General features: G+C 36.8%; 1 pseudogene; it reads right to left on the reverse strand.

Moving 5' to 3' along the window:
- Positions 1-1,022: 1,022 nt before the first annotated feature.
- Positions 1,023-26,807, reverse strand: part of LOC116551119 — a 130,407-nt pseudogene continuing 104,622 nt past the window's right edge.

Consider the following 26,807-nt stretch of genomic DNA (forward strand, 5'->3'; position numbering starts at 1 on the left):
AATAATAGTACCCTCCTCATAGTGTTGTTATGAGAATTAAATAAAGTGAATATAAAGATATTAGAAGTGCACTTAGCCTCCAACCTATGTTTAATAATATGAAATTATTGTAACTACATATGCATTTGTAAAATAAAATAAAAGAAAATAATGCAACTAAATAGGGCATTAGTCCAGCCTGGAAGTTTAGAAAGGCTGCAAGTAGTGACATGGAATTCAAAGAGTAAAAAAGGGAAAGTGGCATGCAGTGTGAAAAGAAGATTGTTCTGTTTTGTTTGACTGAAGTGTGGGATAGATGTGAAAATGTTTATGGAAGACTGAAAAGACCCATAAGCAAGAGGGAACCTGAAGATAAGGATGACAAAACCCAGGGAAGGTAGCAGAGGATGAGATCAATGACACAGGTGAAGTGATTTAAACAGAGGCAGGGACAGATCATTGATGTAGTTCTTTCGTGCTCCATTATTCCATATGTATGTTTGGAAACCACAAACTACATTAAGTGTCACAACAGCATTGCTTATTGAAAGATGCCCTGTATCACAGATTTCCACAAATTTTCCCTACTTTGTATGCTATTAGCTTGATGTTTAATCCATATGCCTGCTGTTTTGTGTGCTTGGAATGCCTTTTATTTTAAATTTTAAAAAGTTGTCTTTCCCACACATATCTCTTAATTAAGTGACTATTCAGCCATTGAAACAATTTCTAAGTCCAGGAGACTTCTTTTGCATTTCCAGAAACATAGTAAGCACAATAAAGTCTGCATTGCTGGCATTGTACTTATTCTCATCTCCTCAGTGGTAAATCATCACTTGATCCACACTAATAGTGTCCCAAGGAAATGAAAATCCTAACAGAACAGGCACTGAGTCCATTTAGTCTACTTCTCAGATTGTAGCATAGTTTCATAAGTTATATATGAACTTACATTCAATTTGATAATGGTGATGGCCAATCATCTTTATGTAAGAAAGCTCTTTAAACTGCCTTAAAATAAGTAGGGCACAATTTTTTTTTTCAAGGAAGAAAGATGCCAGTTTTATTTAAACACAAAACATGCACATAAGTTGTCTACTCATTTTCTTCGCTGTGCAGCCTGGCATTGGGGATGGTGACTCTGATGGTCATCTGGGCAGCTCTTTCCACGATGGCTTTGCGGTTCTTGGAGGAAACATTGTGTGCAATCTCAGCACAGTAAGATTTGTTGCACATCAGCAGCACTTCCAGCTCCTTGACGTTGTGGACCAGGAACTTCCAGAAGCCACCGGGCAGCATGTGCTCCGTTTTCTTGTTGCTCCCATAAACAATGTTAGGCATCAAGATCTGGCCCTTGAATCTTCTAGGAAACCTGTTGTCAATGCCTCTGGGTTTCCGCCAGTCACGTTTAATTTTGATGTAACGCTCTGACTCGTGCCGGATGAACTTCTTGGTTCTCTTTTTGACGATCTTGGGTTTCACAAGGGGTCTAAGGGTGGCCGTGATGCCAGAAGGAGATCGCTGCTACCACCGTAGGCAGCGCCGAGAAAGAGAGAAGGGGGCATGGCACATTTATCATGAACTACATTGGCAGAATATCTAGCAACTTCTACTTAAAGAGATATTAGTTTACGGATCTTTGGATCCCACATTCAAATGCTCAGCCTGCTATTTGAAATCATTCTGGATATTTAGGTAATCTTACTTTACAACCAACAACTAAAACCGTGGTAAATAAAGTCTCTTGGTATTTATAAGAAAATCAAAGTACCTGGCCAAAATCAAAGTACCTGGCCACCCTCAAGACATGCTCATGTTTTTGTAATAACATAAGTTTCACTTTAAAAAAGAAACAATATTCAAGGCATGTGTGGGTATTTATTTATTGTCACAAGTCTGTGTATCTCTTTTTCAGGAAGATGGGAAAATAAGTTTGAAAAATTACTTCGGATATGTTTTATCAAAGAGGATCTTTAGTTAGCTTTGAGGTTCCCATTAAGCCTACGAGAGAGAATAAGTAAAACCATGCTCTGTCTTTGTGACTTTAACCATTACTAATCATCAAAACATGGTGAAAAATGATTTTAAGATCAAAGCAAAACATAGCACTTCAAAGACATATGGAGAGCTCAGTGCTGAGAAAGCAGGGTCCTCAAAATGTAACCCCCATTAGAAGGTTGTAGAAAGTCAGTGAACAAGACCTGGATCTGAAATAGACCTCTCTAAGAGCATCTCCAGCAATCTACCAAGTTTGTAAGTGTTTCTTATAATTTTTATTACTTTCACAATCATTTTCTGCTCCATTCCACAGATGAAATCCAAGCGTGCTCTGTGAATTGAGTAAGCTAGCTATACTCCTCTAAACAGTCATAAGGTGATCATATAATGTACATCTAAACATGAAAATTTTAAGGCAGAAAGAAGTTGCTATTAATTACACCTTGAAATAGTGTTAATTTGGTAATTCCCAAGCAAATGCAAAAGTATGCTCATCTTACTATGATACTGTTCCAAAACCTCATTTAAGATAAAATATTGTTCCCTTGGTTTTTAATTAACATCTCTTTCTTTTGAAATCTCGCTCATGCCTCAGCCATTTCCTTTTACATATCTCCCATTGACCAATCCTAAAAATCACAAATATAAATTGTCTAGTGCCTTTATATTATGAAAACACTTCATATCAACCTCAGGATATACTTTATATTCAACAACAAAAATAATTTGGAAATGTTAACACTCTTACCATATTTTTTTTAAAACTCCTGATGAAAAAATTAGTGTGTCTCATTTCATTAGTTATTCAATAATATTTTGGGGACTTGCCTATGGAGACCATTTTATTCACCATACGTTAATTCTAATATCAATTTCAAAAAAGTGCCCAATAATCAGCAATAAATAACTGTAAAAATGGCCATAATTTTAGCTATTTTTAACATCATTTAAATATCATAGAGATGCTAAAAAAGAAAAAGACAATTTAATCTTACCATTTTAAACATAACTTTTGTATATTTTTCTTTTCTTTGTTTACAGTTCTGTAGGATTTTGCATATCTATTTGTTTTTCAATCCATTAATCTGTTCAATTTTCTATAGCAAAATATGTGTATAATTATGAGCAAAGTATATATCAAAATTTTATCCAGTTTGAATTTATTTCTATATTGCTACCCAATCTATATAATTATAGTTTTAGAATATACAAATAAGTTTAGTTTGAAATGCTCCCTAATTTAATTAAACATATCCCTTGTTGTATATTTATAGTAATTCCCATTTTTCACTGTGTCATTACTGAAATAAATATTTTGATACTTACATCTTTTTCTGATTCTTTGTGTTTTAAAATGTATATACCCAATTACAAGCTTGCTGGGCCACTTGGTACAAGTGAAAAAAGTAAAATAAACAGTTGTGTTTGAAGAAGGGATATATGAGCCAATAGAGTCCAAGTAAATTTAATTGCATCCTAAGTGACTTAGAAAAACACCTACTTTATATATATTTAACATGCATTCGTGTGGTTTAAAGATATGTAATTCAGTTGTGAAGTCTGAATAATGAAAGATCATCTAATATAATTACTGAGTATCCTAAGTCAGCTGTCTTTATTATGAACATGGTAAGTATCTGATTTAGGAATCTTACAGCTTTAAGGTCTGGTTTGGTTCAATAGAAATAAATGGATACAGAGCAAAGCCGTAGGTAAAATGGATAAGTTAGCAAATGAAAAGTGACAGTATTACTTGAGCATAAAATATGTAGCACATTTTTAACCACAGTTCAGTATTAAGAAAGACAAACTGTTTATTCCAACTAAAATATAACATTTTAATGTCATGAGTTGGTAAACTTGCCCCCCTTTATATGCAAACAATTTTCTATTGCAATATTTACATGTAAGAAATTTTATCATTATTTTGTTGAAAATGGTGATTTGTTATTTTGTTCTGGCTCTGATGCAGAGTTAATTATATATAAACCTATATTTTAGCCCACAGTGTTACATTCCCATCCCAACTTGTCTTCCTGTCTATCACTTATTCAACCCTAGAGAGGTGCACAAAGGGCTGAAAAAAAAAGTAGCGAACCTTATTCTGTGACAATTGATTATGAAAGATTTTGCCTGTAAATCTCCCCTTCATATTTTGAAATAATTCATTTAAACAAAAAGCAAACTATAAAATAGACTTAAATTTGTTCCTAAGTATAATGTTTTGTGGCTACCTTAAGGATACCATTCACAAAATGATAAATATTGTGTTACTAGTATTACTATTCACATTTTATTCACCAAGAGGAATAAAAAAAATATGGAAAGCAGAAGAGATATATTCAAGCTTATAAAAGCACATTGAAGAAAGAGATACATGGAACAGTAATGTTTAGTCATCTCTATCAAAAATTATTGAAAATATTTAGCAGTACAAAATAGTTTTCTAGTTAACAAAACACACAAAAAAATGTAGTTGATGGAATTGATTTAGGAATATTAGCACAAAAGCCAAATATGTGCTCAAATGTATTGTCATTAAATCCTGACCTTAATAAGCATTTTCACTCTGATCTTCAATCCAAATGCCATACTATTGGCTTCATCTCTCCCTGAACAAATATGAACTATCTTACTCATGAACTGGAAGTTCATGAAATCATTAACATGTCTTACCTCTGCTTGAATCTCTCTTTTGGAATGCTTCTCTATTTATGAAAATTCCCATAATTCAAAGAAGAATCTCCCTCAAACATAATGAACTCTTTCATTATGTACATAATCCACACAAAATTTTCTCAGCATCATTGCCTTGCCTGCAAATCAGAATTCTGACAAAACTCTACAGTAGCACAAACTAATATTCATCCTGTGTAGAAGGAGGAAGACTTTCTGAGGCAATCATATTAGCTAATATTTGTATTAAGGTTAAATTTTTATTAAATAACTAATATTTTAAGAAAAATGCAATAAGCTAGATGAGATACATTTCTTTAAGTATGTGTTGGAATCCTGAAACTTTTTTCAATAAAGAGAATGAATTCAATTCACAAAATATCTTTTAAGTAATTGTTATATTCAAAATTTATACTAGACCTCTTATTACAAAGATGAATACATATATTGTAAAATATATCACTTCAATGAAATAATGTTTCTTATATTTAAATTATGTGTTTTAAATATAACCAGATGATGAGGCAATTCTTTGATAAGGAGATTAAGTACTTTTCATACAGAAGAGGTGACGCAATGTTGAAACTTACACTAATGAGTAAATAAATTTGTTGTGTATGACTAGAAGAGAGGTCGAGCCACAGTAACTGGGTAGATTTAACAGTATCTAAATGCAGATCTTTCTGCTGGAAGATTAACACTAAGGGAAACCTATTTCAAACAGAAGATTGTATATCTATTTATAGTATTTCTGCTTTTTTTCTTTTTAAGAGAGACAGTGTCTCACTCCGTCACACAGGCAGGGGTACAAGTGTGTGATCATGTCTCACTGGCAACTCCAACTCCTGTGATCTGCTTTTCATCAAATTAAAACATTGATACTCATTATTTTCTCTTTAAATATCTTATTTTGAAAGAATTATTGTGTTCTTATTTATATTTTTACATATTAGAACCATCTGCTGACTATATGAATATAATTCCAATTTTACAAGTAGTCAATAAAAGTGATTGAAGTTTCAAAATTTATATATTGAGAAAACATCTAATATTTGTATTGATAAAAATCATTGTGAAACATAAATTTCAAACTCTCCATCTAATCAATGGTAAGAAATTTTTAGAGCAGTTGCATTTGGTAGCTTTCAACAAAATTTGTAACATCTATTAGAAATAAAAATAATCGGCCAGGCGTGGTAGGTTATGACTGTAATCTCAGCACTTTGGGAGGTCCAGGCAGGCAGATCATGAGGTCAGGAACCCAAGACCTGCCTGACCAACATAGTGAAACCCTTTCTCTACTAGAAATACAAAAATTAGCAGGGTGTGGTGGCAGGCGCCTGTAATCCCAGCTACGCAGGAGGCTGAGGTAGGAATTGCTTGAACTTGGGAGGTGGAGGTTGCAGTGAGCTGAGATAACGCCACTGCATGACAGCCTGGACAACAGAGGGAGATTGTCTCAATAAATATATAACAATGAGCTGAGATAGCGCCACTGCATGACAGCCTGGGCAGCAGAGGGAGATTGTCTCAATAAATATATAAGTATTTTAAAGATTTTACTTGGTTCCAAGGATTAGAATAAATAGAACCAATACTAATAATATGAAGTTATGCTTAAATTGTTTTAACACCAGATATAGGCAGATTCAGAGCAATTGTGTTTTAACACATAGTCACTAAATAACAAGGCAATGAAGTCAATTTATCATTTGCATAAATTAGAGAACATCATAGATCTAAATATGTTGCTATTGAAAATAAATCAAGAACTAGAAAAGAATTGAAAAATGGTTAAATTAAATTTAAATTTCGGCAAGGAATTGGACTCAAATCCTCAGAGAAATACCCTTCTTTAAATGTAAAACATAGACTATAAAAGGCACATTCCCCAGTGACAACATCTTAATTGAAGAAATAGCATTCAAGCCCTCAGAGCTATAGCTTTCAGAGCTCTGCTACAGGCAAGAATGACCTTAAATGAATAGGATTTTTTTCTGTTACTACAGCTGAATGCATCTGAAATAGGGAATTCATGCATTTCGCTCCACTATGGAAATCATCATATAAATGAGATAGTGAAATTTTCAGCTTATATATAGCAAGAAATTATGTCATTTACAATGATGGTATAATTTACATCATGTATATTTTTTCATCTTGATTTACATTTTTCAAAAAGATTTTAGTGGTTATAATATTTTAACTCTTTTAAAAAAATAAAAGTTGTTAAAACATCGTTTAAAATATGCATTAAAAATAGGATTTGAAATGTCTTAAAATAGCAGTAAAGCCAAAATATCAAAATACAGGTGTGGAAGCAATAGCCCAGCATTTTCCTGCTAAATTCAGGGCAAGTCAGCCCTGGGCTTAAAGTCATTCTGTGCCAATTCTACATCATTAAAATAATAATAATAGCAGATATTATTGTTTATATCATTTTAAGTGCCACTGTTTGTAGGATAATCCTCTGGCAATGGATAAATTACAAAACTCTTAAAACAAAACACAATCCATTCTGAGGCACTTAGAGGTCAGCAGAAAAGATACAATACACAAGAGAACCTGAGCTTACCATTAGAGAACCTCAGCCCCATCATAGTTAGTACTGCTGCTTCTCTTTCTTGAACTGTCTAAGCGGGCTTTTTCTTTATCATTTGGTTACCTAAATAACCTATGATCCTGTTTGTGTGAATTTTTTTTTTATGTATGACTGCATTTTCTTTTCAAGTGAATTGTAAGTTTCTGGGAAACAGTGTCCACAACTCGTATTTTCTGTGCTCTGCTGTCAGAGTCCAGCACATGCACAATGCCTCTGCTTCCTCAATCAATGCCTCTTGCATAAAATTCAGTTGGTCTATTTATTGGTGACAGAACTTGCCTCCTAACTGGGCAATGCATTACAGAAAACACAGATGCTGGTCCTTGTTTAATACCTACACTTAGCTCATTCCCTGATACATAAAATGTTTAATAGATAAATGAATTAATCTGGCTTCTCTCCACTGCTTGTCTGAGTTAAAATTATCAGTGAAAGAAAATGGTTTATTCCACAAGGCAGCATACATATTGTTTCACTGTTAAAATTTTATTAACCTTTAGCCCAAATCTTTTGTCCCTGTTCATTGTATACATTTCTTCCTTGCTTTGCATACACTCAGCTTAAAGAAATTAATCTAGAAGGGTGGATCCAAGATGGCTGAATAGGAACAGCTCCAGAATGCAGTTCCCAGCAAGAACAACACAGAAGGTGAGTGCCTACTGCATTTCCAAACAAATTTTCACTGCCTAACAGACCAGGTGATTCCTGGCTGAAAAGCGTCACTAGTTTTCAGCATGGCGGTTTCAGCCAGTGCCAGCTTGGCACACAGAGACACAAATCCGTGCTGCTGTTTCAGCTGGTGCCTGGAATGCCTGGGAGACAGAGCCACCCATTCAACTCAAAGGGAGGGGACAGAGATAGGGAGCCAGGAGATCTGGCTCAGCCACCCCCACAAAACAAGCAAGTCTGAAATGTTCTGGACTGAGAGGTTTGCAGCAAGTGCAGCTGGACCCAGGATGTTCCAGCTCAGTTGGGGGAAGGACGACCACCACTACCAAGGCCATTAACCAATACCGAAGCAGTTCATACAGCAGCTGGGCAGAGCCTGTGGCAGCTCAGCAACACCTCTGCTGGCAGACTGTGACTAGACTACTCTGTGTGGAGCAAGGCATCTATGAAAAAAGGCAGCATGACAGGAACTTATAAATAAAGACAACCTTCCTAGGACAGAACACCTAGGAAAAGAGGCAATTATGAGTTCTGCTGCAGCAGAATTAAAAGTACCTGCCCAGCAGCTCTGCATGGAACAATGGAGCTCCCAGCACAGCACTTGAGCTCCTTTAAGGGACAGACTGTCTCCTCAAGCAGCTCCCCAACCCCCATATACCCTAAGAGACACCTCATAAAGGAGAGCTCAGGTTGACATCTGGCAGGTACCCTTCTGGGATGAAGATAACAGAAGAAGAAACCAGCAGCAACCCTTACTGTTCTGCAGCCCCCACAGGTGATCCCCAGGCAAGAAGGGTCTGGAGTGGACCGCCAGCAGTCCTGCAGCAGAGGGGCCTGACTGTCAGAAGGAAAATTAAGAAACAGAAAGAAATAAATTCATCATCAACAAAAAGGATGTCCACTCAGAGACCCCATACAAAAGTCACCTACTACAAAGACCACAGGTAGATAAAGCCACTAAAATAGGAAGAAACCAGCACAAAAAGGATGAAAACACCAAAAACCAGAATGCCTCTCCTCCTCCAAAGGATCACAACTCCTTACCAGCTAGAGATCAATCCAAGATGGATTGAGAATGAATCTGATGAATTCACAGAAACAGGCTTCAGAAGGTGGGTAGTAACAAATTTCTCAGAGCTAAAAGAATATCTGCTAACCCAATGCAAAGAAACTAAGAACCCCACAAAAAAAAAGGTTAGATGAGATGCTAACTAGAATAAACAGCATAGAGAAGAACATAAATGACTTGATGGAGCTGAAAAACACAGCACGAGAACTTCGTGAAGCATATACAAGTTTCAATAGCTGAATCAACCAAGCAAAAGAAAGGATATCAGAGATTGAAGATCAAATCAATGAAATAAAACAAGGAGGCAAGATTAGAGAAAAAAGAATGAGAAGAAATGAACAAAGCCTTGAAGAAATATGGGATTATGTGAAAAGACCTAATCTACATTTGATGGGTGTACCTGAATGTGATGGAGAGAATGAATACAAGCTGGAAAACACTCTTCGTGATATTTTCCAAGAGAACTTCCCCAAACTAGCAAACCAGGCCAACATTCAAGTCTAGGAAATATAGAGAACATCACAAAGATATTCCTCAAGAAGAGCAACCGCAAGGCACACAATCGTCAGATTCATCAGTATTGAAATGAAGGAAAAAATGCTAAGGGCAGCCAGAGAGAAAGGTCAGGTTACCCACAAAGGGAAGCCCATTAGACTCACAGTGGATCTCTCCACAGAAACTCTATAAACCAGAAGAGAGTGGGGGCCAATATTCAACATCCTTAAAGGAAAGAGTTTTCAACCTAGAATTTCATATCCAGCCAAACTAAGCTCCATAAGTGCATGAGAAAGAAAATCCATTATGGACAAGCAATTGCTGAGAGATTTCATCACCACCAGGCCTGCCTTACAAGAGCTCCTGAAAGAATCACTAAACAAGAAAAGGAGTAACCAGTACTAGCCACTCCAAAAATGTACCAAATGGTAAAGACCATTGAAAAAATGAAAAAAAAATGTGCCAACTACAGGGAAAAACATCCAGCTAGCAACAAAATGGCAGGATCAAATTTGCACATAACAATATTAACCTTAAATATAAATAGGCTAAATGCCCCAATCAAAAGACACAGACTGGCAAATTGGATAAAATGTCAAGACCCGTAGGTGTGCTGTATTCAGGAAACCCATCACACATGCAAGGACACACATAGGCTCAAAATAAAGGGAGGGAGGAAGGTTTACCAAGCAAATAGAGAGAGAAAAAAAAAAAAGCAGGAGTTGCAATCCTAGTCTCTGATAAAATAGACTTTAAACCAACCAAGATCAAAAGAGACAAAGACTGATATTACATAATGGTAAAAGGATCAATGCATCATGAAGAGAAACAATTCTAAATATATATACACCCAATACAGGAGCATCCAGGTACATAAAGCAAGTTCCTAATGACCTACAAAGAGACTTAGACTCCCACACAATAATAGTGGGAGACTTTAACACTCCACTGTCAATATTAGACAGATCAGCAAGACAGAAAATTAGCAAGGATATCCAGGACTTGAACTCAGATCTGGACCAAGCGGACCTAATAGACTAATAGACATTTACAGAAATCTCGACCCCAAATCCACAGAATATACATTCTTCTCAGCACCTCACTGTACCTGCTCTAAAATTGACCACATAATTGGAAGTAAATCATTCCTAAGCAAATGCAAAAGAACAGAAATCATAACAAAGAGTCTCTCAGACCACAGGGCAATCAAATCAGAACTCAGAATTAAGAAACTAACTCAGAAATGCACAACTTCATGGATACTGAACAACTAGCTCCTGAATGTCGACTGGTAAACTATGAAATGAAGGCAGAAATAAAGATATTCTTTGAAACCAACGAGAATGAAGACACAACATACCAGAATCTCTGGGGCACATTTAAAGCAGTGTCTAGAGGTAAATTTATAGATTCTAGGGGAAATGCCCACATGAAAAGTGAGGAAGTATCTAAAATCGACAACCTGTCATCAAAATTGAAAGAGCTAGAGGCATAAGATCAAAAATACTCAAAAGCTAGCAGAAGACAAGAAATAGCAAAGATCAGAGCAGAACTGAAGGAGACAGAGACAAAAAAAAAGCCTTCAAAAAATCAATAAATCCAGGAGCTGGTTTTTTGAAAAGATCAACAAAATAGACAGACAGCTAGCCAGATTAATAAAAAGGAAAAGAGAGAAGAATCAAACAGATGCAATAAAAAACGATAAAGGGGATATCACCACTGATCCAACAGATATACAAACTACCATCAGAGATTACTATAAACAATGCTATGCACATGAAACTGTAAACCTGGAAGAAATGGATAAATTCCTAGACACTTGCACCCTCCCCAGCCTAAACAAGGAAGAAGTTGAAACTTTGAATATGCCAATAACAAGACCTGAAATTGAGGCAGCAATTAATAGCCTACCAACCAAAAAAGTCCAGGTCCAGATGGGTTCACAGCTATATTCTACCAGACGTATAAAGAGGAGCTGGTACTATTCCTTCTGAAACTATTCCAAACAATACAAAAACAGGGAATCCTTCCCAAACCATTTTATGAGCCTAACATCATCCTGATAGCAAAACCTGTCAGAAACTCAACAAAAAAAGGAAACTTCAGGTCAATATCCATGATGAACATAGACGCAAAAATACTCAATAAAATACTGGCAAACCGGTTGCAACAGCACATCAAAAAGCTTATCCATCATGATCAGCTAGGCTTCACTCCAGGGATGCAAGGCTGGTTCAACATATGCAAGTCTATAAACATAATCCACCACATAAACAGAACCAAAGACAAAAACCACATGACTATCTCAAATAGTTGCAGAGAAGGCCTTTGACAAAATTCAACAGCCCTTCATGCTAAAAACTCTCAATAAACTAGATATCAGAGTAACATATCTCAAAACAATAAAAGCTATTTATAACAAACCTATAGCCAATATTGTACTGAATAGGCAAAAACTGGAAGCATTCCCTTTGAAATCTGGCACAAGACAAGGATGCCCTCTCTCACCACTCCTATTCAACAGAGTATTGGAAGTTCTAGCCAGAGCAATTAGGAAGGAAAAAAAAATAAAGTGTATTCGAGCAGGAAAAGAGGAAGTCAAATTTTCTCTATTTGCAGACGACATGTTTGTATATTTAGAAGACCCTATCATCTCAGCTCATAATCCCCTGAAACTGATAAGCAACTTCAGTAAAGTCTCAGTATATGAAATCAACATGCAGAAATCACAAACATTTTATACATCAGTAACAGACTAACAGAGAGCCAAATCATGAGCAAACTCCCATTCACAATTGCTACAAAGAGAATAAAGTACCTAGGAATACAACTAACAAAGGATGTAAAGGACCTCTTCAAGGAGAACCACAAACCACTGCTCAATGAAATAAGTGAGAATACAAACAGATGGAAAAACATTACATGCTCATGGTTAGGAAGAATCAATATTGTGAAAATGGCCATACTCCCCAAAGTAATTTACAGATTCAATGCTATCCCCATCAAGCAACCAATGACCTTCTTCACAAAACTGGAAAAAAACACCTTAAACTTCATATAGAACCAAAAGAGAGCCTGCCTAGCCAAGACAATCCTAAGCAAAAAGAACAAAGCTGGAGGCATCATGCCATCTAACTTCAAACTATACTACAAGTCTACAGTAATCAAAACAGCATGGTACTGGTACCAAAACAGAGATACAGGCCAATGGAACAGAACAGAGGCCCTAGAGGCAACACCACACATCTACAACCAACTGATCTTTGACAAACCTGAGAAAAACAAGCAATGGGGGAAGGATTCCCTGTTTAAAAAATGGTGTTGGGAAAACTGGCTAGCAGTGTGCAGAAAGCAGAAACTGGAACCCTTCCTGACACCTTACTTTAAAATTAACTCCAGATGGATTAAAGACTTAAACATAAGGTCTAATACCATAAAAGTCCTAGAAGAAAACCTAGGCAAAACCATTCAGGACGTAGGCATAGGCAAGGACTTGACTAAAACACCAAAAGCATTGGCAACAAAAGCCAAAATAGACCAATGGGACCTAATTAAACTCCACAGCTTCTGTACAGCAAAAGAAACAATCATTAGAGTGAACTGGTAACCAACAGAATGGGAAAAAATTTTTGCAGTCTACACATCTGACAAAGGGCTAATATCCAGAATCTACAAAGAACTAAAACAGATTTACAAGAAAAAACAAACAAACAAACCCAACCAAAAGTAGGCGAAGGATATGAACAGATGCTTTTCAAAAGAAGACATATATGAGGCCAACAAACACATGAAAAGAATGCTCATCATCACTGATTATTAGAGAAATGCAAATCAAAACCACTTGGAGATACCACCTCATGTCAGTTAGAATGACGCTCATTTAAAAATCTGGAGACAACAGATGCTGGAGAGGATTTGGAGAAATAGGAACACTTTTACACTGTTGGTGGGAGTGTAAACTAGTTCAACCATTGTGGAAGACAGTGTGGCACTTCTTCAAGGACCTAGAAATAGAAATTCCATTTGATCCAGCAGTCCCATTACTGGGTATATACCCAAAGGATTATAAATCATTCTAATATAAAGACACATATTCACGTATGTTCATAGCTGCACTGTTTACAAGAGCAAGGATCTGGAACCAACCCAAATGCCCATCCACAATAGACTGGACAAGGAAAATGTGGCACATATACACCATGGAATACTATGCAGCCATAAAAAATGATGGGTTCGTGTCCTTTGTAGGGATATGGATGAATCTGGAAACCATCATTCTCAGCAAACTGACACAAGAACAGAAAATCAAACACCACATGTTCTTACTCATGGGCAGGTGTTGAACAATGAGAACACATGGACACAGGGAGGGGAGCATCACAGACTTGGGTCTGTTGGGGGTGGCCAAGGGAGGGGCAGCCGCTGGTTGGGGAGGTCAGGGAGGGATAACATGGGGAGAAATGCCAGATGTAGGGGACGGGGGGTTGGAGACAGCAAACCACATTGCCATTTGTGTACCTATGCAACAATCCTGCATGATCTGCACATGTACCCCAGAATCTAAAGTACAATAAAAAATTAATTAATTAATTAATTAATTAATTTTTTAAAAAGAAATTATTGTAATTTCTCCTAAAGTTTAGGTAGCATTTCCTGGCTATTGCAGGAATTGGGATTTACCCCAAATATTTTTCATGCTTCAAAAAATACATTTATCACAATTATCTTTTTTGTTATAATTTCATTATTTCAAAAATGCATACAGCATATGGTTACCTATGTGTACCAATTTATATAATTTAGTGGTTCATCATGATAAACAAACCCACACACAGATTGTTCAACAAAATGCTTTCACTAGTTATTAAAATTTGTATGATACTTAGGAACGTACAATTCAGATTCTCCAATGAAGAAATATAAGTAGAGGAAGCTGAGGTCTGACAAATTGATGGGGTACTTGCTTCTTTTTTGTAATATACATTAATATGGATCAAATAGTACAAAAGAGCTATTTGTTCAAAATATTATAATAAAACAAGCTTTTAATATAAATTATTAATAGTGTGCCTGATGTGGTCTATTTCATATACAGAATTATTTAATTTCATAATATTTTAGAGAAGAATAAACTTTATTTTGTTTTTAAAAGTATATTATAGGACTGGGCACAGTGGCTCATGCCTGTAATCCCAGCACCTTGGGAGGCTGAGGTGGGTGGATCACCTGAGGTCAGGAGTTCAAGACCAGTATGGCCAACATGGCAAAACCCCCTCTCTACTAAAAATATAAAAATTAGTCAGGGGTGGTGGTGCACACCAGTAATCCCAACTACTTGGGAGGTTGAGGAAGGAGAATCACTTATACCTGGGAGGTGGAGCTGAGATCGCACCACTACACTCCTGCCAGCACACCGGGAAAGAGATTCCATCTGAAAAGATAAAAAATAAAACAAAATAAAAATAAAATAGTATATTAAAGATGAGTTGAGTAGAGATTCCAAATGGTAAAGGGAAATAGAGCCAAAGACCTGAGGGATAATGTGCAGGTTTTTTGTGTTTTGCTTTAGCTATTTCATGTTTATTTGTGCATTCACACACTCTGACAATCCTGGAGATTCAGAACATGGGAAAAACCTAGCCAAAGTGTCACTTCAGGTCACAAACTTTCTTTTTATGAAGTTACTTCCATTTCTTTTTATATGCAAAGAATTATGGAACAATTTGTCACAGAACTCTACAGGTGTTTACCCATGAGAAGTTATGTCTAAGATGTGGCATCAATTTTGGTCATGAGAGAGTTGGGATTACATATGGTCAGGTGAAGTACTTATGACTGCAACTTCTCATGTAGTCAATTCTTTATCATCCTTGAGTTGCAGGCCTGGCTTAAGATTATTTTTGGTAAAACAAATATTTTAAAACTTAACATCAAATAAAGAAAACGCCTATAATATATTGACAACATAATCATTCTTTAAAGAAATCTATACATGAGAATTTAAAATTGGATACATTAAAAGATAGATTCACTGCACATATGCCATAGGAAGCTTTTCTTCTCATTTATTGTTGTGTAATACTGAGAAACATAATAAAAGTATTTGTGTAGCATGTTTTATTGCAAAAGCTTTTGAATTTTTATTTAACAGCAAAAAAATCCCTCATGATAAGTTAACATTCCCCCTGGTAGTTGTGCTGATATTATAATAGCATACTTACGTTTGGATATGGAACCAAAACTTAGCTACAGAACCAAGCTTAGCTTTGATTCTAGCCTTGATTTTTTGAGTAATAATAAATATATAAAAGTGTTTGTGGTAAATAAAGTTAGAGCTCTTATTTTATGAGAATAAATACATGTCAATGAGATAAACAAACTTGATTTGGCTATTGGTATTTATTTTCACATAGTTTCTGCTCAATACAAGTGATCCACACTTTCATTGGAAAATCTTTTGAGAAGGTAGAGGGAAATCAACTCCATTGCACCTAAATTTTTCTAAATTTATGAGACTTATTAGCACTTTGCATAATGCACTAACCTTTGGTGATAACCCTATAATAGACAAAGGTCATGTCCAAGATAGTCTTTTTTTTTTTTTTTTTGTATTTTTGGGCACCATTCAGTATTTTTAGGTACACATTGATAATACCTCTAAGAAAAGCTCATAATATTTAGTTATTTTACAATATCTTCAATCATTCATAACAAGGAAATATGTTGTGGCTATGTGACACAATTTTTAAGTGTTTTTCAATTTGTCAGTAATTGTTTCTGAGCTCCGGAAAGAGAACTTCTATCCTTGTCTAATTCAGAAGACTAATCATAGTCAGGTCTGTAGTATGAGTAAAAGTAAATAGGTTCCAAGAAATTCACAGAAGTCCAGAATTTTCAAATATATATAATGTAGCTTACACTGTCTGTGGGAAGTGTAAAGTTCATTACTATAAAGTGCTTTAGAATTATCTAAGAAAAGCTATTTGGTTCAAAAAGCTCAAAAGCAGGTAAAGTTATTTGGTTCTGAGTCAAGATTCCTCCCACCCTGCCAACCTTAATATTATTACTTGATTTGTTTAATATATTAGCTCATGCACATATTTTTGAAAATAGTCTTCTGCTGCTAATAACATATGAAAGCCACCATTTAACATTTCCTTCTCATTTAATTGTTCACCAAACTCACACTCACATTTGCTAAGACAACCTGAGATTATATACATGTAACTAGAGATGTCAGAGATGGGAAACAGCTGTGGTCTTTTTACTTTGTTTCTGTATTCCTACTTTGTCTTTAATTAGAGAACATTCTTACAAGTGATATTTCAGCCTGTAAATGATATGAACAAGAGATGGGGAAATACTGGGCAGAGGAAGGCGATTCCCCAGCAAAGGCCCCACCCTCAACCCTGGAAACCTGCAGCCTAAATGAAAATAGACCTTCCTGTTTTCACACCCAAAAGTTGCCTTTTGGCTCAGCACACCCCTCTATACTGTACTCAGATAAACTCCAGGGCCCAGGCTCCAGAAGCGGTAGGGGAGACAAACAAAAGAGCAGAAGATTGGCAGAATTGCACAGCAGAGGAGGAGAGAAGAGGAGTGTCTGAATACCAAGAGGAATTCAGCTGGGGATGGTCAAAAAAGAGATAGGCCACTGGATGGCCAGATCCCAGGGAAGATCATATTCCCACTCCATCCCCTTACCAGCTCCCCATCCATTCTGCTGAGAGCCACCTCCACCACTCAATGAAACCCCACATTCAAAAATCCTCAAGTCTCTGTGTGACCCAATTCTTCCTGGACACAGGAAAATAACCTGGGTACCAAGAGGGCACTGAAGTGGTTAACACTTAAGCCATCCACGGATGGCAAGGCTAAGAGAGCACATTGTAACACATGACCCCCTTGGACTTAGGAGTCACAGGATCCCACCCTTGAACACTGCTATGAAGCTGGAGCCCAGGGGTACTCACCCTGGCTCCTATAACCTGACCATCTGCATGCTTCCACTCCCACAGGGATTTGAGCATACACAGTGGTTGAACTGATAAGCCACACCTCTGTTGCATGTCCTGTGAGGTGGGATCAACTCTTTTGTTTTATATGCAGTATTCATTAATTTAGCAGACTTAAAATGTTGACCTAACACCAGAACCAATGCCATTTTATAGTGTGATCCAATTCAACTTAATAGACATCTTACTAAATGTGTTGCAGTATATGTATTTTATAAAACTTATTTGTCTTCAAGAAGTGCCCCCAGTCCCTGGTTCCTGGGTGCTTTGGCATCAGAATATAGAAAAAGGCATAATAACAAATTATTGTGTGAGTGAAGGCTGACTGTGGAGTGTAATTCCCAGATCGAGTATTACCACTTTTTGCTGTGTGACTTTGGGAGAGTTATTTAACCTTTTTATGCTTCAGTTTCTTTGCCTATAAACTGGATATAAGGAATAGATGATTAATGTTTGTAAAGTACTTAGAATAATGCCTGGCACATAGTAAACCTTATTAAACTCTTTGTAAAATAAATAACATTGCCATCCTGGTGAAACAACCCTGCTCTTAAAAATGGAAATACAAGACATCACAACACACACATAAAAAAAGAAATGGCTACACAGCAATCATATTTGTTACTTGGGAGGATTCTAAGTAAAGATTTTTAATGGCTCTATCAGAGCTTTTGTGCATAACAGTGAAATACTCTCCCTCTACAGTCAATAATGTTCAAGAGTGTATCTTCTTTTTCAGCTATGCATTGTGCTACTGTTAGTTTGGCTTCCTGCTCTGGGCTCCTGTGAAGTAATCTATTTGGGGCCTTCCCAGAAGATTCATTAGGTTGTATTGAACGTGTCTGCTTTCCTTATGGGCAAGGCAAAGCATACCAAACACAAAACACCTGTGCTCTTAAGTTTGCACCAATTGTTTCTTTAGCCAATTCAAGGTTTCATTTATTATTTATAACGTTCTGAATGTGTTGGGACCTAATTATTTCTGAAAGTACTTCATCCCCCACTCCATGTCATGTCAGTTGCAGCTGGCTGGAATCTTATCTATTCTTAGATTCGAATTTGAAGCAGGGTATTCTCAGTGGAAAGCCCTTGCCTCCTGAACATGCTCCCCTTAGTAATTTATCAACGTGCAAATATGAGAGTGTTTAGGTCATGATTTATGATGCCCTCAATTGTCTCAAAATTTGATTAATTTTGTTCATTTTATTCTAGGACAGAAAACAATAATGTATTTAATATCATTTAGTATTAAATTGCAGAAAAGTTAATATATTGCACACTAATCATATATTTTGAAGCATATGATAGTATAACATTAATAATGAAAGTGGTATTTATACCTGAAAACAGAATATGTCTACTCAGATATATTTCAATCCAGTTTCACAAGATTTTCTCAGCTCCTACTATCTGGGAAAATATTTTTTGAAAATGTGTTCAAAGGACAACCTGGCATCAGAAATACCAATGAGCTTTTCCAGGAATGCAGGGGCCTGGCTCAATGAAGACCCATTGATCAATAATTCTGGAAGTAAGGCCCTTGAAATTAAAATTTTAACATATATCATAGGTGATTCCAATGTATTCCAATGTTTGAGCATCTCTGATTCTCACGTACTGAAACCATTTATTTTCCCAACTTCTTTATTTACTTTTTTTTTAGCTTTCAGGCAGCTGCTGACCAGGCAGGATGTGACTGGCAAATAGGACGGAACTGCTTCAATCCATATGTGTGTATTAATTTATCATCCTGAACACCTGCCAGTCACACAGTTGGCCTCTTTGCTAGGACTGAGAATACCACAGGGAGCAAAAATGCAGACTTTACTTAGGATTTAACTTGAAACACCAAAACAGCTGCCTGGGGAACTGATAATTCAGGGATTCTTTCTTGGCAGTCAGCACAGCATACCCCAGAGACCACTGGTGGCCTACATTCAATTTAAAAACAAGAACATCTCTTCATTTTCAGCTTACTCCTTGACTTTATTTGGATGATTGAGTCTAACTTGCCACACCCATGCCTTGACAAACTCTGATGGCCTGAACCACAGATCCTCTGCCAGCACAACTGCCATTGAATTGAGAAGCAGGGCTGCATCTGTAACTACGCCACCTTTGTGCTCTCTGCTGGCTCCATTTTCTCTTCCATCCTCTCCCAGTAGCTTTTTTTAAAGTATTGTTCTCAACTCCCTTCTTTCTCTTCACTCCCTGCCAAAGAGAATCAATCCCTTTTTGTTGCTTCAACCAATTCCATGTTGGTGATCCTTAAATATTTTTTCTTTAACTCCAGTCATTTTTTAATACCTTTACCTACTTTTCATCGCTATTGATATTTTCCATTTCCGTGTTCAATTGTAACCTCAAATTCTGCAAATTTGCCATGAACACTTGTCTTTACCTTCAAAAAATCTGGATCAGAAATTTAGCCTCTTCCATCAATGGCATTTCCACCTTCCTAGTTCCACAGTTTAAGAACAATAATCAATTTTTGCTTCTTTAGTCTCAAATTAATCATTTAATTGATTGACTTCTACTTATAATGCATTCTTTATAGGAATTTCAGAAATCCTGAGACCTTCTGGAGAGAGAAAGTGCTTCACTCTAAAAGAGGTAACACACTATGGTGGTGATAAGCAGGACTTGTGAATGAGAGTTTGGTTCTCCAAAATGTAATTGCTATGAAAATATAGGTGTATTTCTTGTTTTCTCTGATCCTCTGTGTTTCATAACAATATTAAAATAGAAATATCTTTTGACCCAGCAATTCCATTACTGGGTATATACCCAAAGATTTATAAATCGTTCTATTATAAAGACAGATGCACATGTATGTTCATTGCAACACTGTTTAAAATAGCAAAGACATGGAACCAACCCAAATGTCCATCATTGATAGACTGGATAAAGAAAATGTGGCACATATACACCATGAAATACTATGCAGCCATAAAAAACGATGAATTCCTGTTCTTCATAGGGACATGGATGAATCTGGAAACCATCATTCTCAGCAAACTGACACAAGAACAGAAAACCCAACACCATTTTTTAAACAGGGAATCCTTTCCCCATTGTTTGTTTTTCTCAGGTTTGTCAAACATCAGATGATTGTAGATGTGTGGTGTTGCTTCTCAGGCCTCTGTTCTATTCCATTGGTCTATGTCTCTGTTTTGGTACCAGTACCATGCTGCTTTGATTACTGTGGCCTTGTAGTATAGTTTGAAGTCAGGCAGACTGATGCCTCCAGCTTTGTTCTTTTTGCTTAGGATTGTTTTGGCTATGTGGGCTCTCATTTGGTTCCATATGAAGTTTGAAGTGATTTTTTCCAGTTCTGTGAAGAAGGTCATTGGTCACTTGATGGGGATAGTGTTGAATCTATAAATTACTTTGAGCAGTATGGCCCATACTAAAACTAAAAAAGTTTTCTTTTTTAGTTGCTTCTCTGCCCAGTTTTGGTATTAGGATGATGTTGGTCTCATAAAATGAGTTGATCTAATATTGACAGTGGAGTGTTAAAGTCTCCTATTATTATTGTGTGGGAGTGTAAGTCTCATTGTATGTCATTAAGGACTTTCATTATGTATCTAGGTGCTTCTGTATTGGGTGCGTATATATTTAGAATCATTAGCTCTTTGAGCAGTATTTTCACAATACTGATTCTTCCCAAACATGAGCATGGGATGTTTTTCCATGTGTTTGTGTCGTCTCTTATTTCATTGAGCAGTGGTTTGTAGTTCTCTTTGAAGAGGTCCTTTACATCCTTTGTTAGTTGTATTCCTAAGTATTTTATTCTCTTTGTAGCAATTGTGAATGGGAGTTCACTTTTGATTTGGCTCTCTATATGTCTGTTATTGGTGTATAGAAATGCCTGTGATTTCTGCACATTGATTTTGTATTCTGACTTTGCTGAAGTTGCTTATCAGTTTCAGGAAATTTGGGGCTGTGATGATGGAGTCTCCTAAACATACAATCATTTCATCTGCAAATAGAGACAATTTTACTTCCTCTCTTCCTATTTGAGTACTTTTTATTTCTTTCTCTTGCATGATAGCCCTGGCTAGAAATTTCAATACTCTAATTAATAGGAGTGGTGAGAAAGAGCATCCTTGTCTTGTGCCAGATTTCAAAGGGAATGCTTCCAGTTTTTGCCCATTCAGTATGATATTGGCTGTGGGTTTGTTGTAAATAGCTTTTACTGTTTTGTGATATGTATCATCAATACCTAGTTTATTGAGGGTTTTTAGCATAAAGAGCTGTTGAATTTTGTCGAAGGCCTTTTCTGCATCTATTGAGATACTCATGTGGTTTTTGTCTTTGGTTCTGTTTATGTGATGGGTTACATTTGTAGACTTGCATATTTTGGACCAGCCTTGCACCCCAGGGGTGAAACCTATTTGATCATGATGAATATGCTTTTTTATTTGCTGTTGCAATCAGTTTGCCACTATTTTATTGAATATTTTTGTGTCAATGTTCACCATGGATATTGGCCTGAAGTTTTCTTTTTTAGTTGCTTCTCTGCCCAGTTTTGGTATTAGGATGATGTTGGTCTCATAAAATGAGTTGATCTAATATTGACAGTGGAGTGTTAAAGTCTCCTATTATTATTGTGTGGGAGTGTAAGTCTCATTGTATGTCATTAAGGACTTTCATTATGTATCTAGGTGCTTCTGTATTGGGTGCGTATATATTTAGAATCATTAGCTCTTCTTGTTGTATTGATCCTTTTACCATTATGCAATGCCCTTCTTTGTCTCTTTTGATTTTTGTTGGTTTAAAGTCCATTTTATTCGAGACTAGGATTGCCACCCCTGCTTTTTTTTACTCTCCATTTGCTTGGTAAATCTTCTTCCATCCCTTTATTTTGAATCCATGTGTGTCTTTGCACATGAGGTGGGTGTCCTGAATATAGCACACTGATGGTTCTTGGATTTTATCCAATTTGTCAGTCTGTATCTTTTGATTGGGGCATTTAGCCTATTTACATTTAATGTTAATATTGTTATGTGTGAATTTGATCCTGCCATTTTATTACTGGTTGGTTGTTTTGCCCTTTGATTGGCGTAATTTCTTCATTGCATCATTGGTCTTTATCATTTGGTTCTTTTTTGCAGTGGCTGGTACTGGTTTTTCCTTTCTGTGTTTAGTGCTTCCTTCAGGAGCTCTTGCAGGGCAGGTCTGGTAGTGACAAAATCCCTCAGCAATTGCTTGTCCATAAAGGATTTCATTTCTCCTTCACTTATCAAGCTTAGTTTGGCTGGATATGAAATTTTAGGTTGAAAGTTCTTTTCTTTAAGGATGTTGAATATGGGCCCCCACTCTCTTCTGGCTTGTAGGGTTTCTGCCAAGAAATCCACTGTGAGTCAGATGTGTTTCCCCTTGTGGGTGGCCCAACCTTTCTCTCTGGCTGCCCTTAGTATTTTTTCCTTCGTTTCAACCCTGGTGAACCTGATGATTGTGTGCCTTGGGGTTGCTCTTCTGAGGAGTATAGGTGTGGTGTTCTCTGTATTTCCTGTATTTGAATGTTGACCTGGCTTGCTAGGTTGGGGAAGTTTTCCTGGATAATATCCTGAAGAGTGTTGTCCACCTTGGATTCATTCACTCCATCATCTCCAGTATACCGATCAGGCATAGATTAGGTCTTTTCACATAATCTCATATTTCTTGAAGGCTTTGTTCATTTCTTTTCTCTTTGTTCTCTTTACTTGCCTTCTTCTATTTCATCGGTTTCATCTTCAATCTCTGATATCCTTTCTTCTATTTGGCTATTGAAACTTGTGTATGCTTCATGAAGTTCTTGTGCTGTGTTTTTCAGCTCCATCAAGTCGTTTATATTCTTCTCTAAGCTGGTTATTCTAGTTAGCATTTTGTCTAACATTTTTTCAAGGTTTTCAGTTTCTTTGCATTGGGATATAACATGTTCCTTTAACTCAGAGAAGTTTGTTATTACCCACCTTCTGAAGCCTGCTTCTGTCAATTTCTCAAATTCATTCTCCATCCTACTTTGTTCCTTTGCTGGTGAGGAGTTGTGAACTTGTGGTGGGGGAGAGGTGTTCTGGTTTTTGATGGTTTCATTCTTCTCGTGCTGGTTTCTCCCCATCTCTTTGATTTATATAGTTTTGATCTCAGGTAGCTTCTTGGGGAAGCAGCCTCTCCTTTGTCTGCCTGCGGAGGTGCTGCTGGGCTGCCACAGATTGAGTGGAGCTGCTGTGTCTTTTATTTACTCAGGAAAATTAGGCTGGCTTCTGCAATGGTGGCTTCCCTTCCGCCTGCCGAGCTGGAGCACTCCTGGTCACTTTCTAAGTAATGTTCTGGGTGCGTAACTCTGGAATAAGACTTTTTTGACCTGCTGGGCTTTGTTTGGCATTGGGGAGGATCCGTCCTGCCATTTGGGCTGTTTCCCTGTGTTCCATTACCCTTCTTACTGGGGGGCAGGTAGCTCCATCCCACCAGCATTTTGGCTTTCTTATTGCCAGCCTGTGCTTCCGCCTAGATGTATGCTGACAGCCCCAGTGCTGAAGTTGCTGTTTTGCCCTGTTCAGGCAGCTAGCTAAGGCTTTTCAGCCTGGCGAACATCTCCTGTTCTGTGGATTGTATAGGCTTGGGTAGAGTGCTGTATCCTAACCAAAGTCCCAGATACGGAGATCCCCTGGTCCTCCAGTTGGTTGCATGCTCCTCCTGGGTGGGTACCCCACCTAGGTGCAACTTGCCCTATTTGGTTTAGACCCACTCTCTGGCCAGACCCACAAAATGAACCTGTTACCTCATTTGGAATAGTCAGACAACTTGGCTTCTGTGTCTCTCTCACTGAGAGCTGCTTTCCGGAGCTGCCTCTTATTCGGCCATCTTGGGACTGCCCTGGATTGTTTTTAAATCCTGAAACTTTGCTGGAGTTGTTTATGAGATCTAGGAGAATTTGGGCAGAAACTGTGGAATTTTCTAGGTATTGTGTCATATTGTCTGGAAAGAGAGAGAGTTTGACTTTCTCCCTTCCTATTTAGATGCCTTTTTTTTTTTTTCTCTTGCCTGTCTGCTCTGGTTAGGACGTCAGTATTACATTGAATAGGAGTGGTGAGAGTGGACATTCTTGTCTTGCTCTCATTGTCAAGATGAATGCTTCGAGCATTTGCCTGTTCAGTAGAATGTTGGCTGTGAGTTTGTCATACATAGCTCTTCTTATTTTGAGGAATGTACCCTCAATACCTAGTAAATTAAGAGTGCTTCACATGAAGAAATGTTGAATTTTACCAAAAGTTTTCTCTGAATCAATTAAGATTAGAGTGTGTGTGTGTGTGTGTGTGTGTGTGTGTGTTTTGTTTTTAATTCCATTTGTGTGATGAATCTGATTTATTGAGTTGTATATATTGAACCAGTCTGGTATCCCAGTGATAAATCCTACTTGATCATTGTGAATTGGCTTTTTGATGTGCTACTGGATTCAATTTGCTAGTATTTTGTTAGAGAATTTTTGCATCTGTGTTCATGGGGGATATTGGTCTAAAGTTTGTTTGTTTGTTTTCTTTCACTGTGTCTCTGCCAAGTTTTGATATCAAAATGATTCTGGCCTCAAAGAATGAGTTAGGGAGGAGTCCCTCTTTCTCAATTTTTTGTAATAGTTTCAGTAAGATTGGTACCACTTTTCTTCATACATCTGATAGAATTCAGCTGTGTATTCTTCCAGTCCTGGGCTTTTCTGGTTGATGGGTATTTTTTTAATTATTATGACTGGTTTAGTTTTGGAACTTTTTATTTGTTTGTTCAGGGTTTCAATTTGCTCCTTGTTCAATTTTGGGAGGTCATATTTCCAATAATTTATCAGTTTCTTCAAGGTTTTCTAGCTTGTGTGCATAGTGGTGTTCATAATAGTCTCTCAGAGATTTTTGTATTTCTGTGGGGTCAGCGGTAATTTCCCCTTTGTCATTTCCAATTGTGTTTCTTTGGACATTTTTCTTTTTTTATTAGTCTAGCTAGTGTTCTATCAATCTTATTTAAGCCTTTAAATAATCAGCTTCTGGCTTCATTGATGTTTTGTATGGTCTTCCTCATCTCCATTTTCTTCAGTTCAGCTGTGTTTTTTCTCCCTCTCCTAGCTTCAGTGTTGGTTTGTTCTTGTTTGTTAAGTTCCTCTAGGTTTGATGTAAGGTTATTAATTTAAGATCTTTCTAACTTTCTGATATGGGCATTTAGCACTGTAGACTTTCCTCTTAACATTGCTTTAGATCTGTCCTAAGGATTCTGATATGCTATATTTTTGTTTTTATTACTTTCAAATAATTTATTTCTGCCTCAATTTTAATGTGTACTCAAAAGTCATTTAGGAGCAGACTGTTTAATTTCCAGCTAATTCTATAGGTTTGAAAGATCCTTTCGATATTGATTTCTACTTTTATTGAACTGTGGTCTAAGAGTGTGGTTGGTATAATTTCAAATTGTTTTAATTTTTTGAGAATTGCCTTATGGCCAAGGCTGTGGTCAATTTTAGAGTATGTGCCATGTGCAGATAAGAATATATCTTATCAGTTGTTGTTGGGTGAAATGTTCTATAGATATCTGTCAGGTTCATTTGGTCAAGTGTCAAGTTTAGGTCTCAAATACCATCATTAGTATTTTGCTTCTGTGATATGTCCGATACTGTCAATGGGGTGTTGAAGTCTCCTGCTGTGATTGTGTGGTTATCTGTCTCTTCATAAGTCTCTAAAAACTTGCTTTATAAATCTGAGTGCTCCAGTGTTTGTTGCATATATATTTACAATACTTAAGTCTTTCTTGTTGTATCAAACCCTTTATCATTATGTATTGATGCTCTTCTTTGTCCTTTTTATTGTTGTTGATTTAAAATCTATTTTGTCTGAAAGAAGTATAGCAGCCCTTGATCTTGTTTGTTTTCTTTTTGCTTAATACATCTTTCTCCATCCCTTTACTTTGAGCCTATGGGTGACCTTAAGTGTAAGATGGATTGTTTTCCACTTTTTACTTTTTTGAGACAAAGTCTTGCTCTATTATGCAGGCTACAGTTCAGTGGCATAATCTTTACTCACTGCAGCCTCCACATTCTGGGTTCAAGCTACTTGTGCCTCAGCATCCTAAGCAGCTGGGAGTACAGCCATGCACCACCATGCCCAGCCAAGATGGATCTCTTGAAAACAGCATAAAGTTGGGTCTTGCTTCATTATCCAACTTGCCATTTTGTGCCATGTAAGTGGAGAGTTTAGCCCATTTATATTCAATATTAATGTTGATATATCCAGATTTGATCTTGTCATCATGTTTTTAGCTGGGTTTTATGTACACTTGATTATGA

The sequence above is a fragment of the Sapajus apella genome, unplaced genomic scaffold, assembly GCF_009761245.1.
Source record: "Sapajus apella isolate SASKATOON/1434 unplaced genomic scaffold, GSC_monkey_1.0 scaffold9, whole genome shotgun sequence".
Taxonomy (NCBI): Eukaryota; Metazoa; Chordata; class Mammalia; order Primates; family Cebidae; genus Sapajus; species Sapajus apella.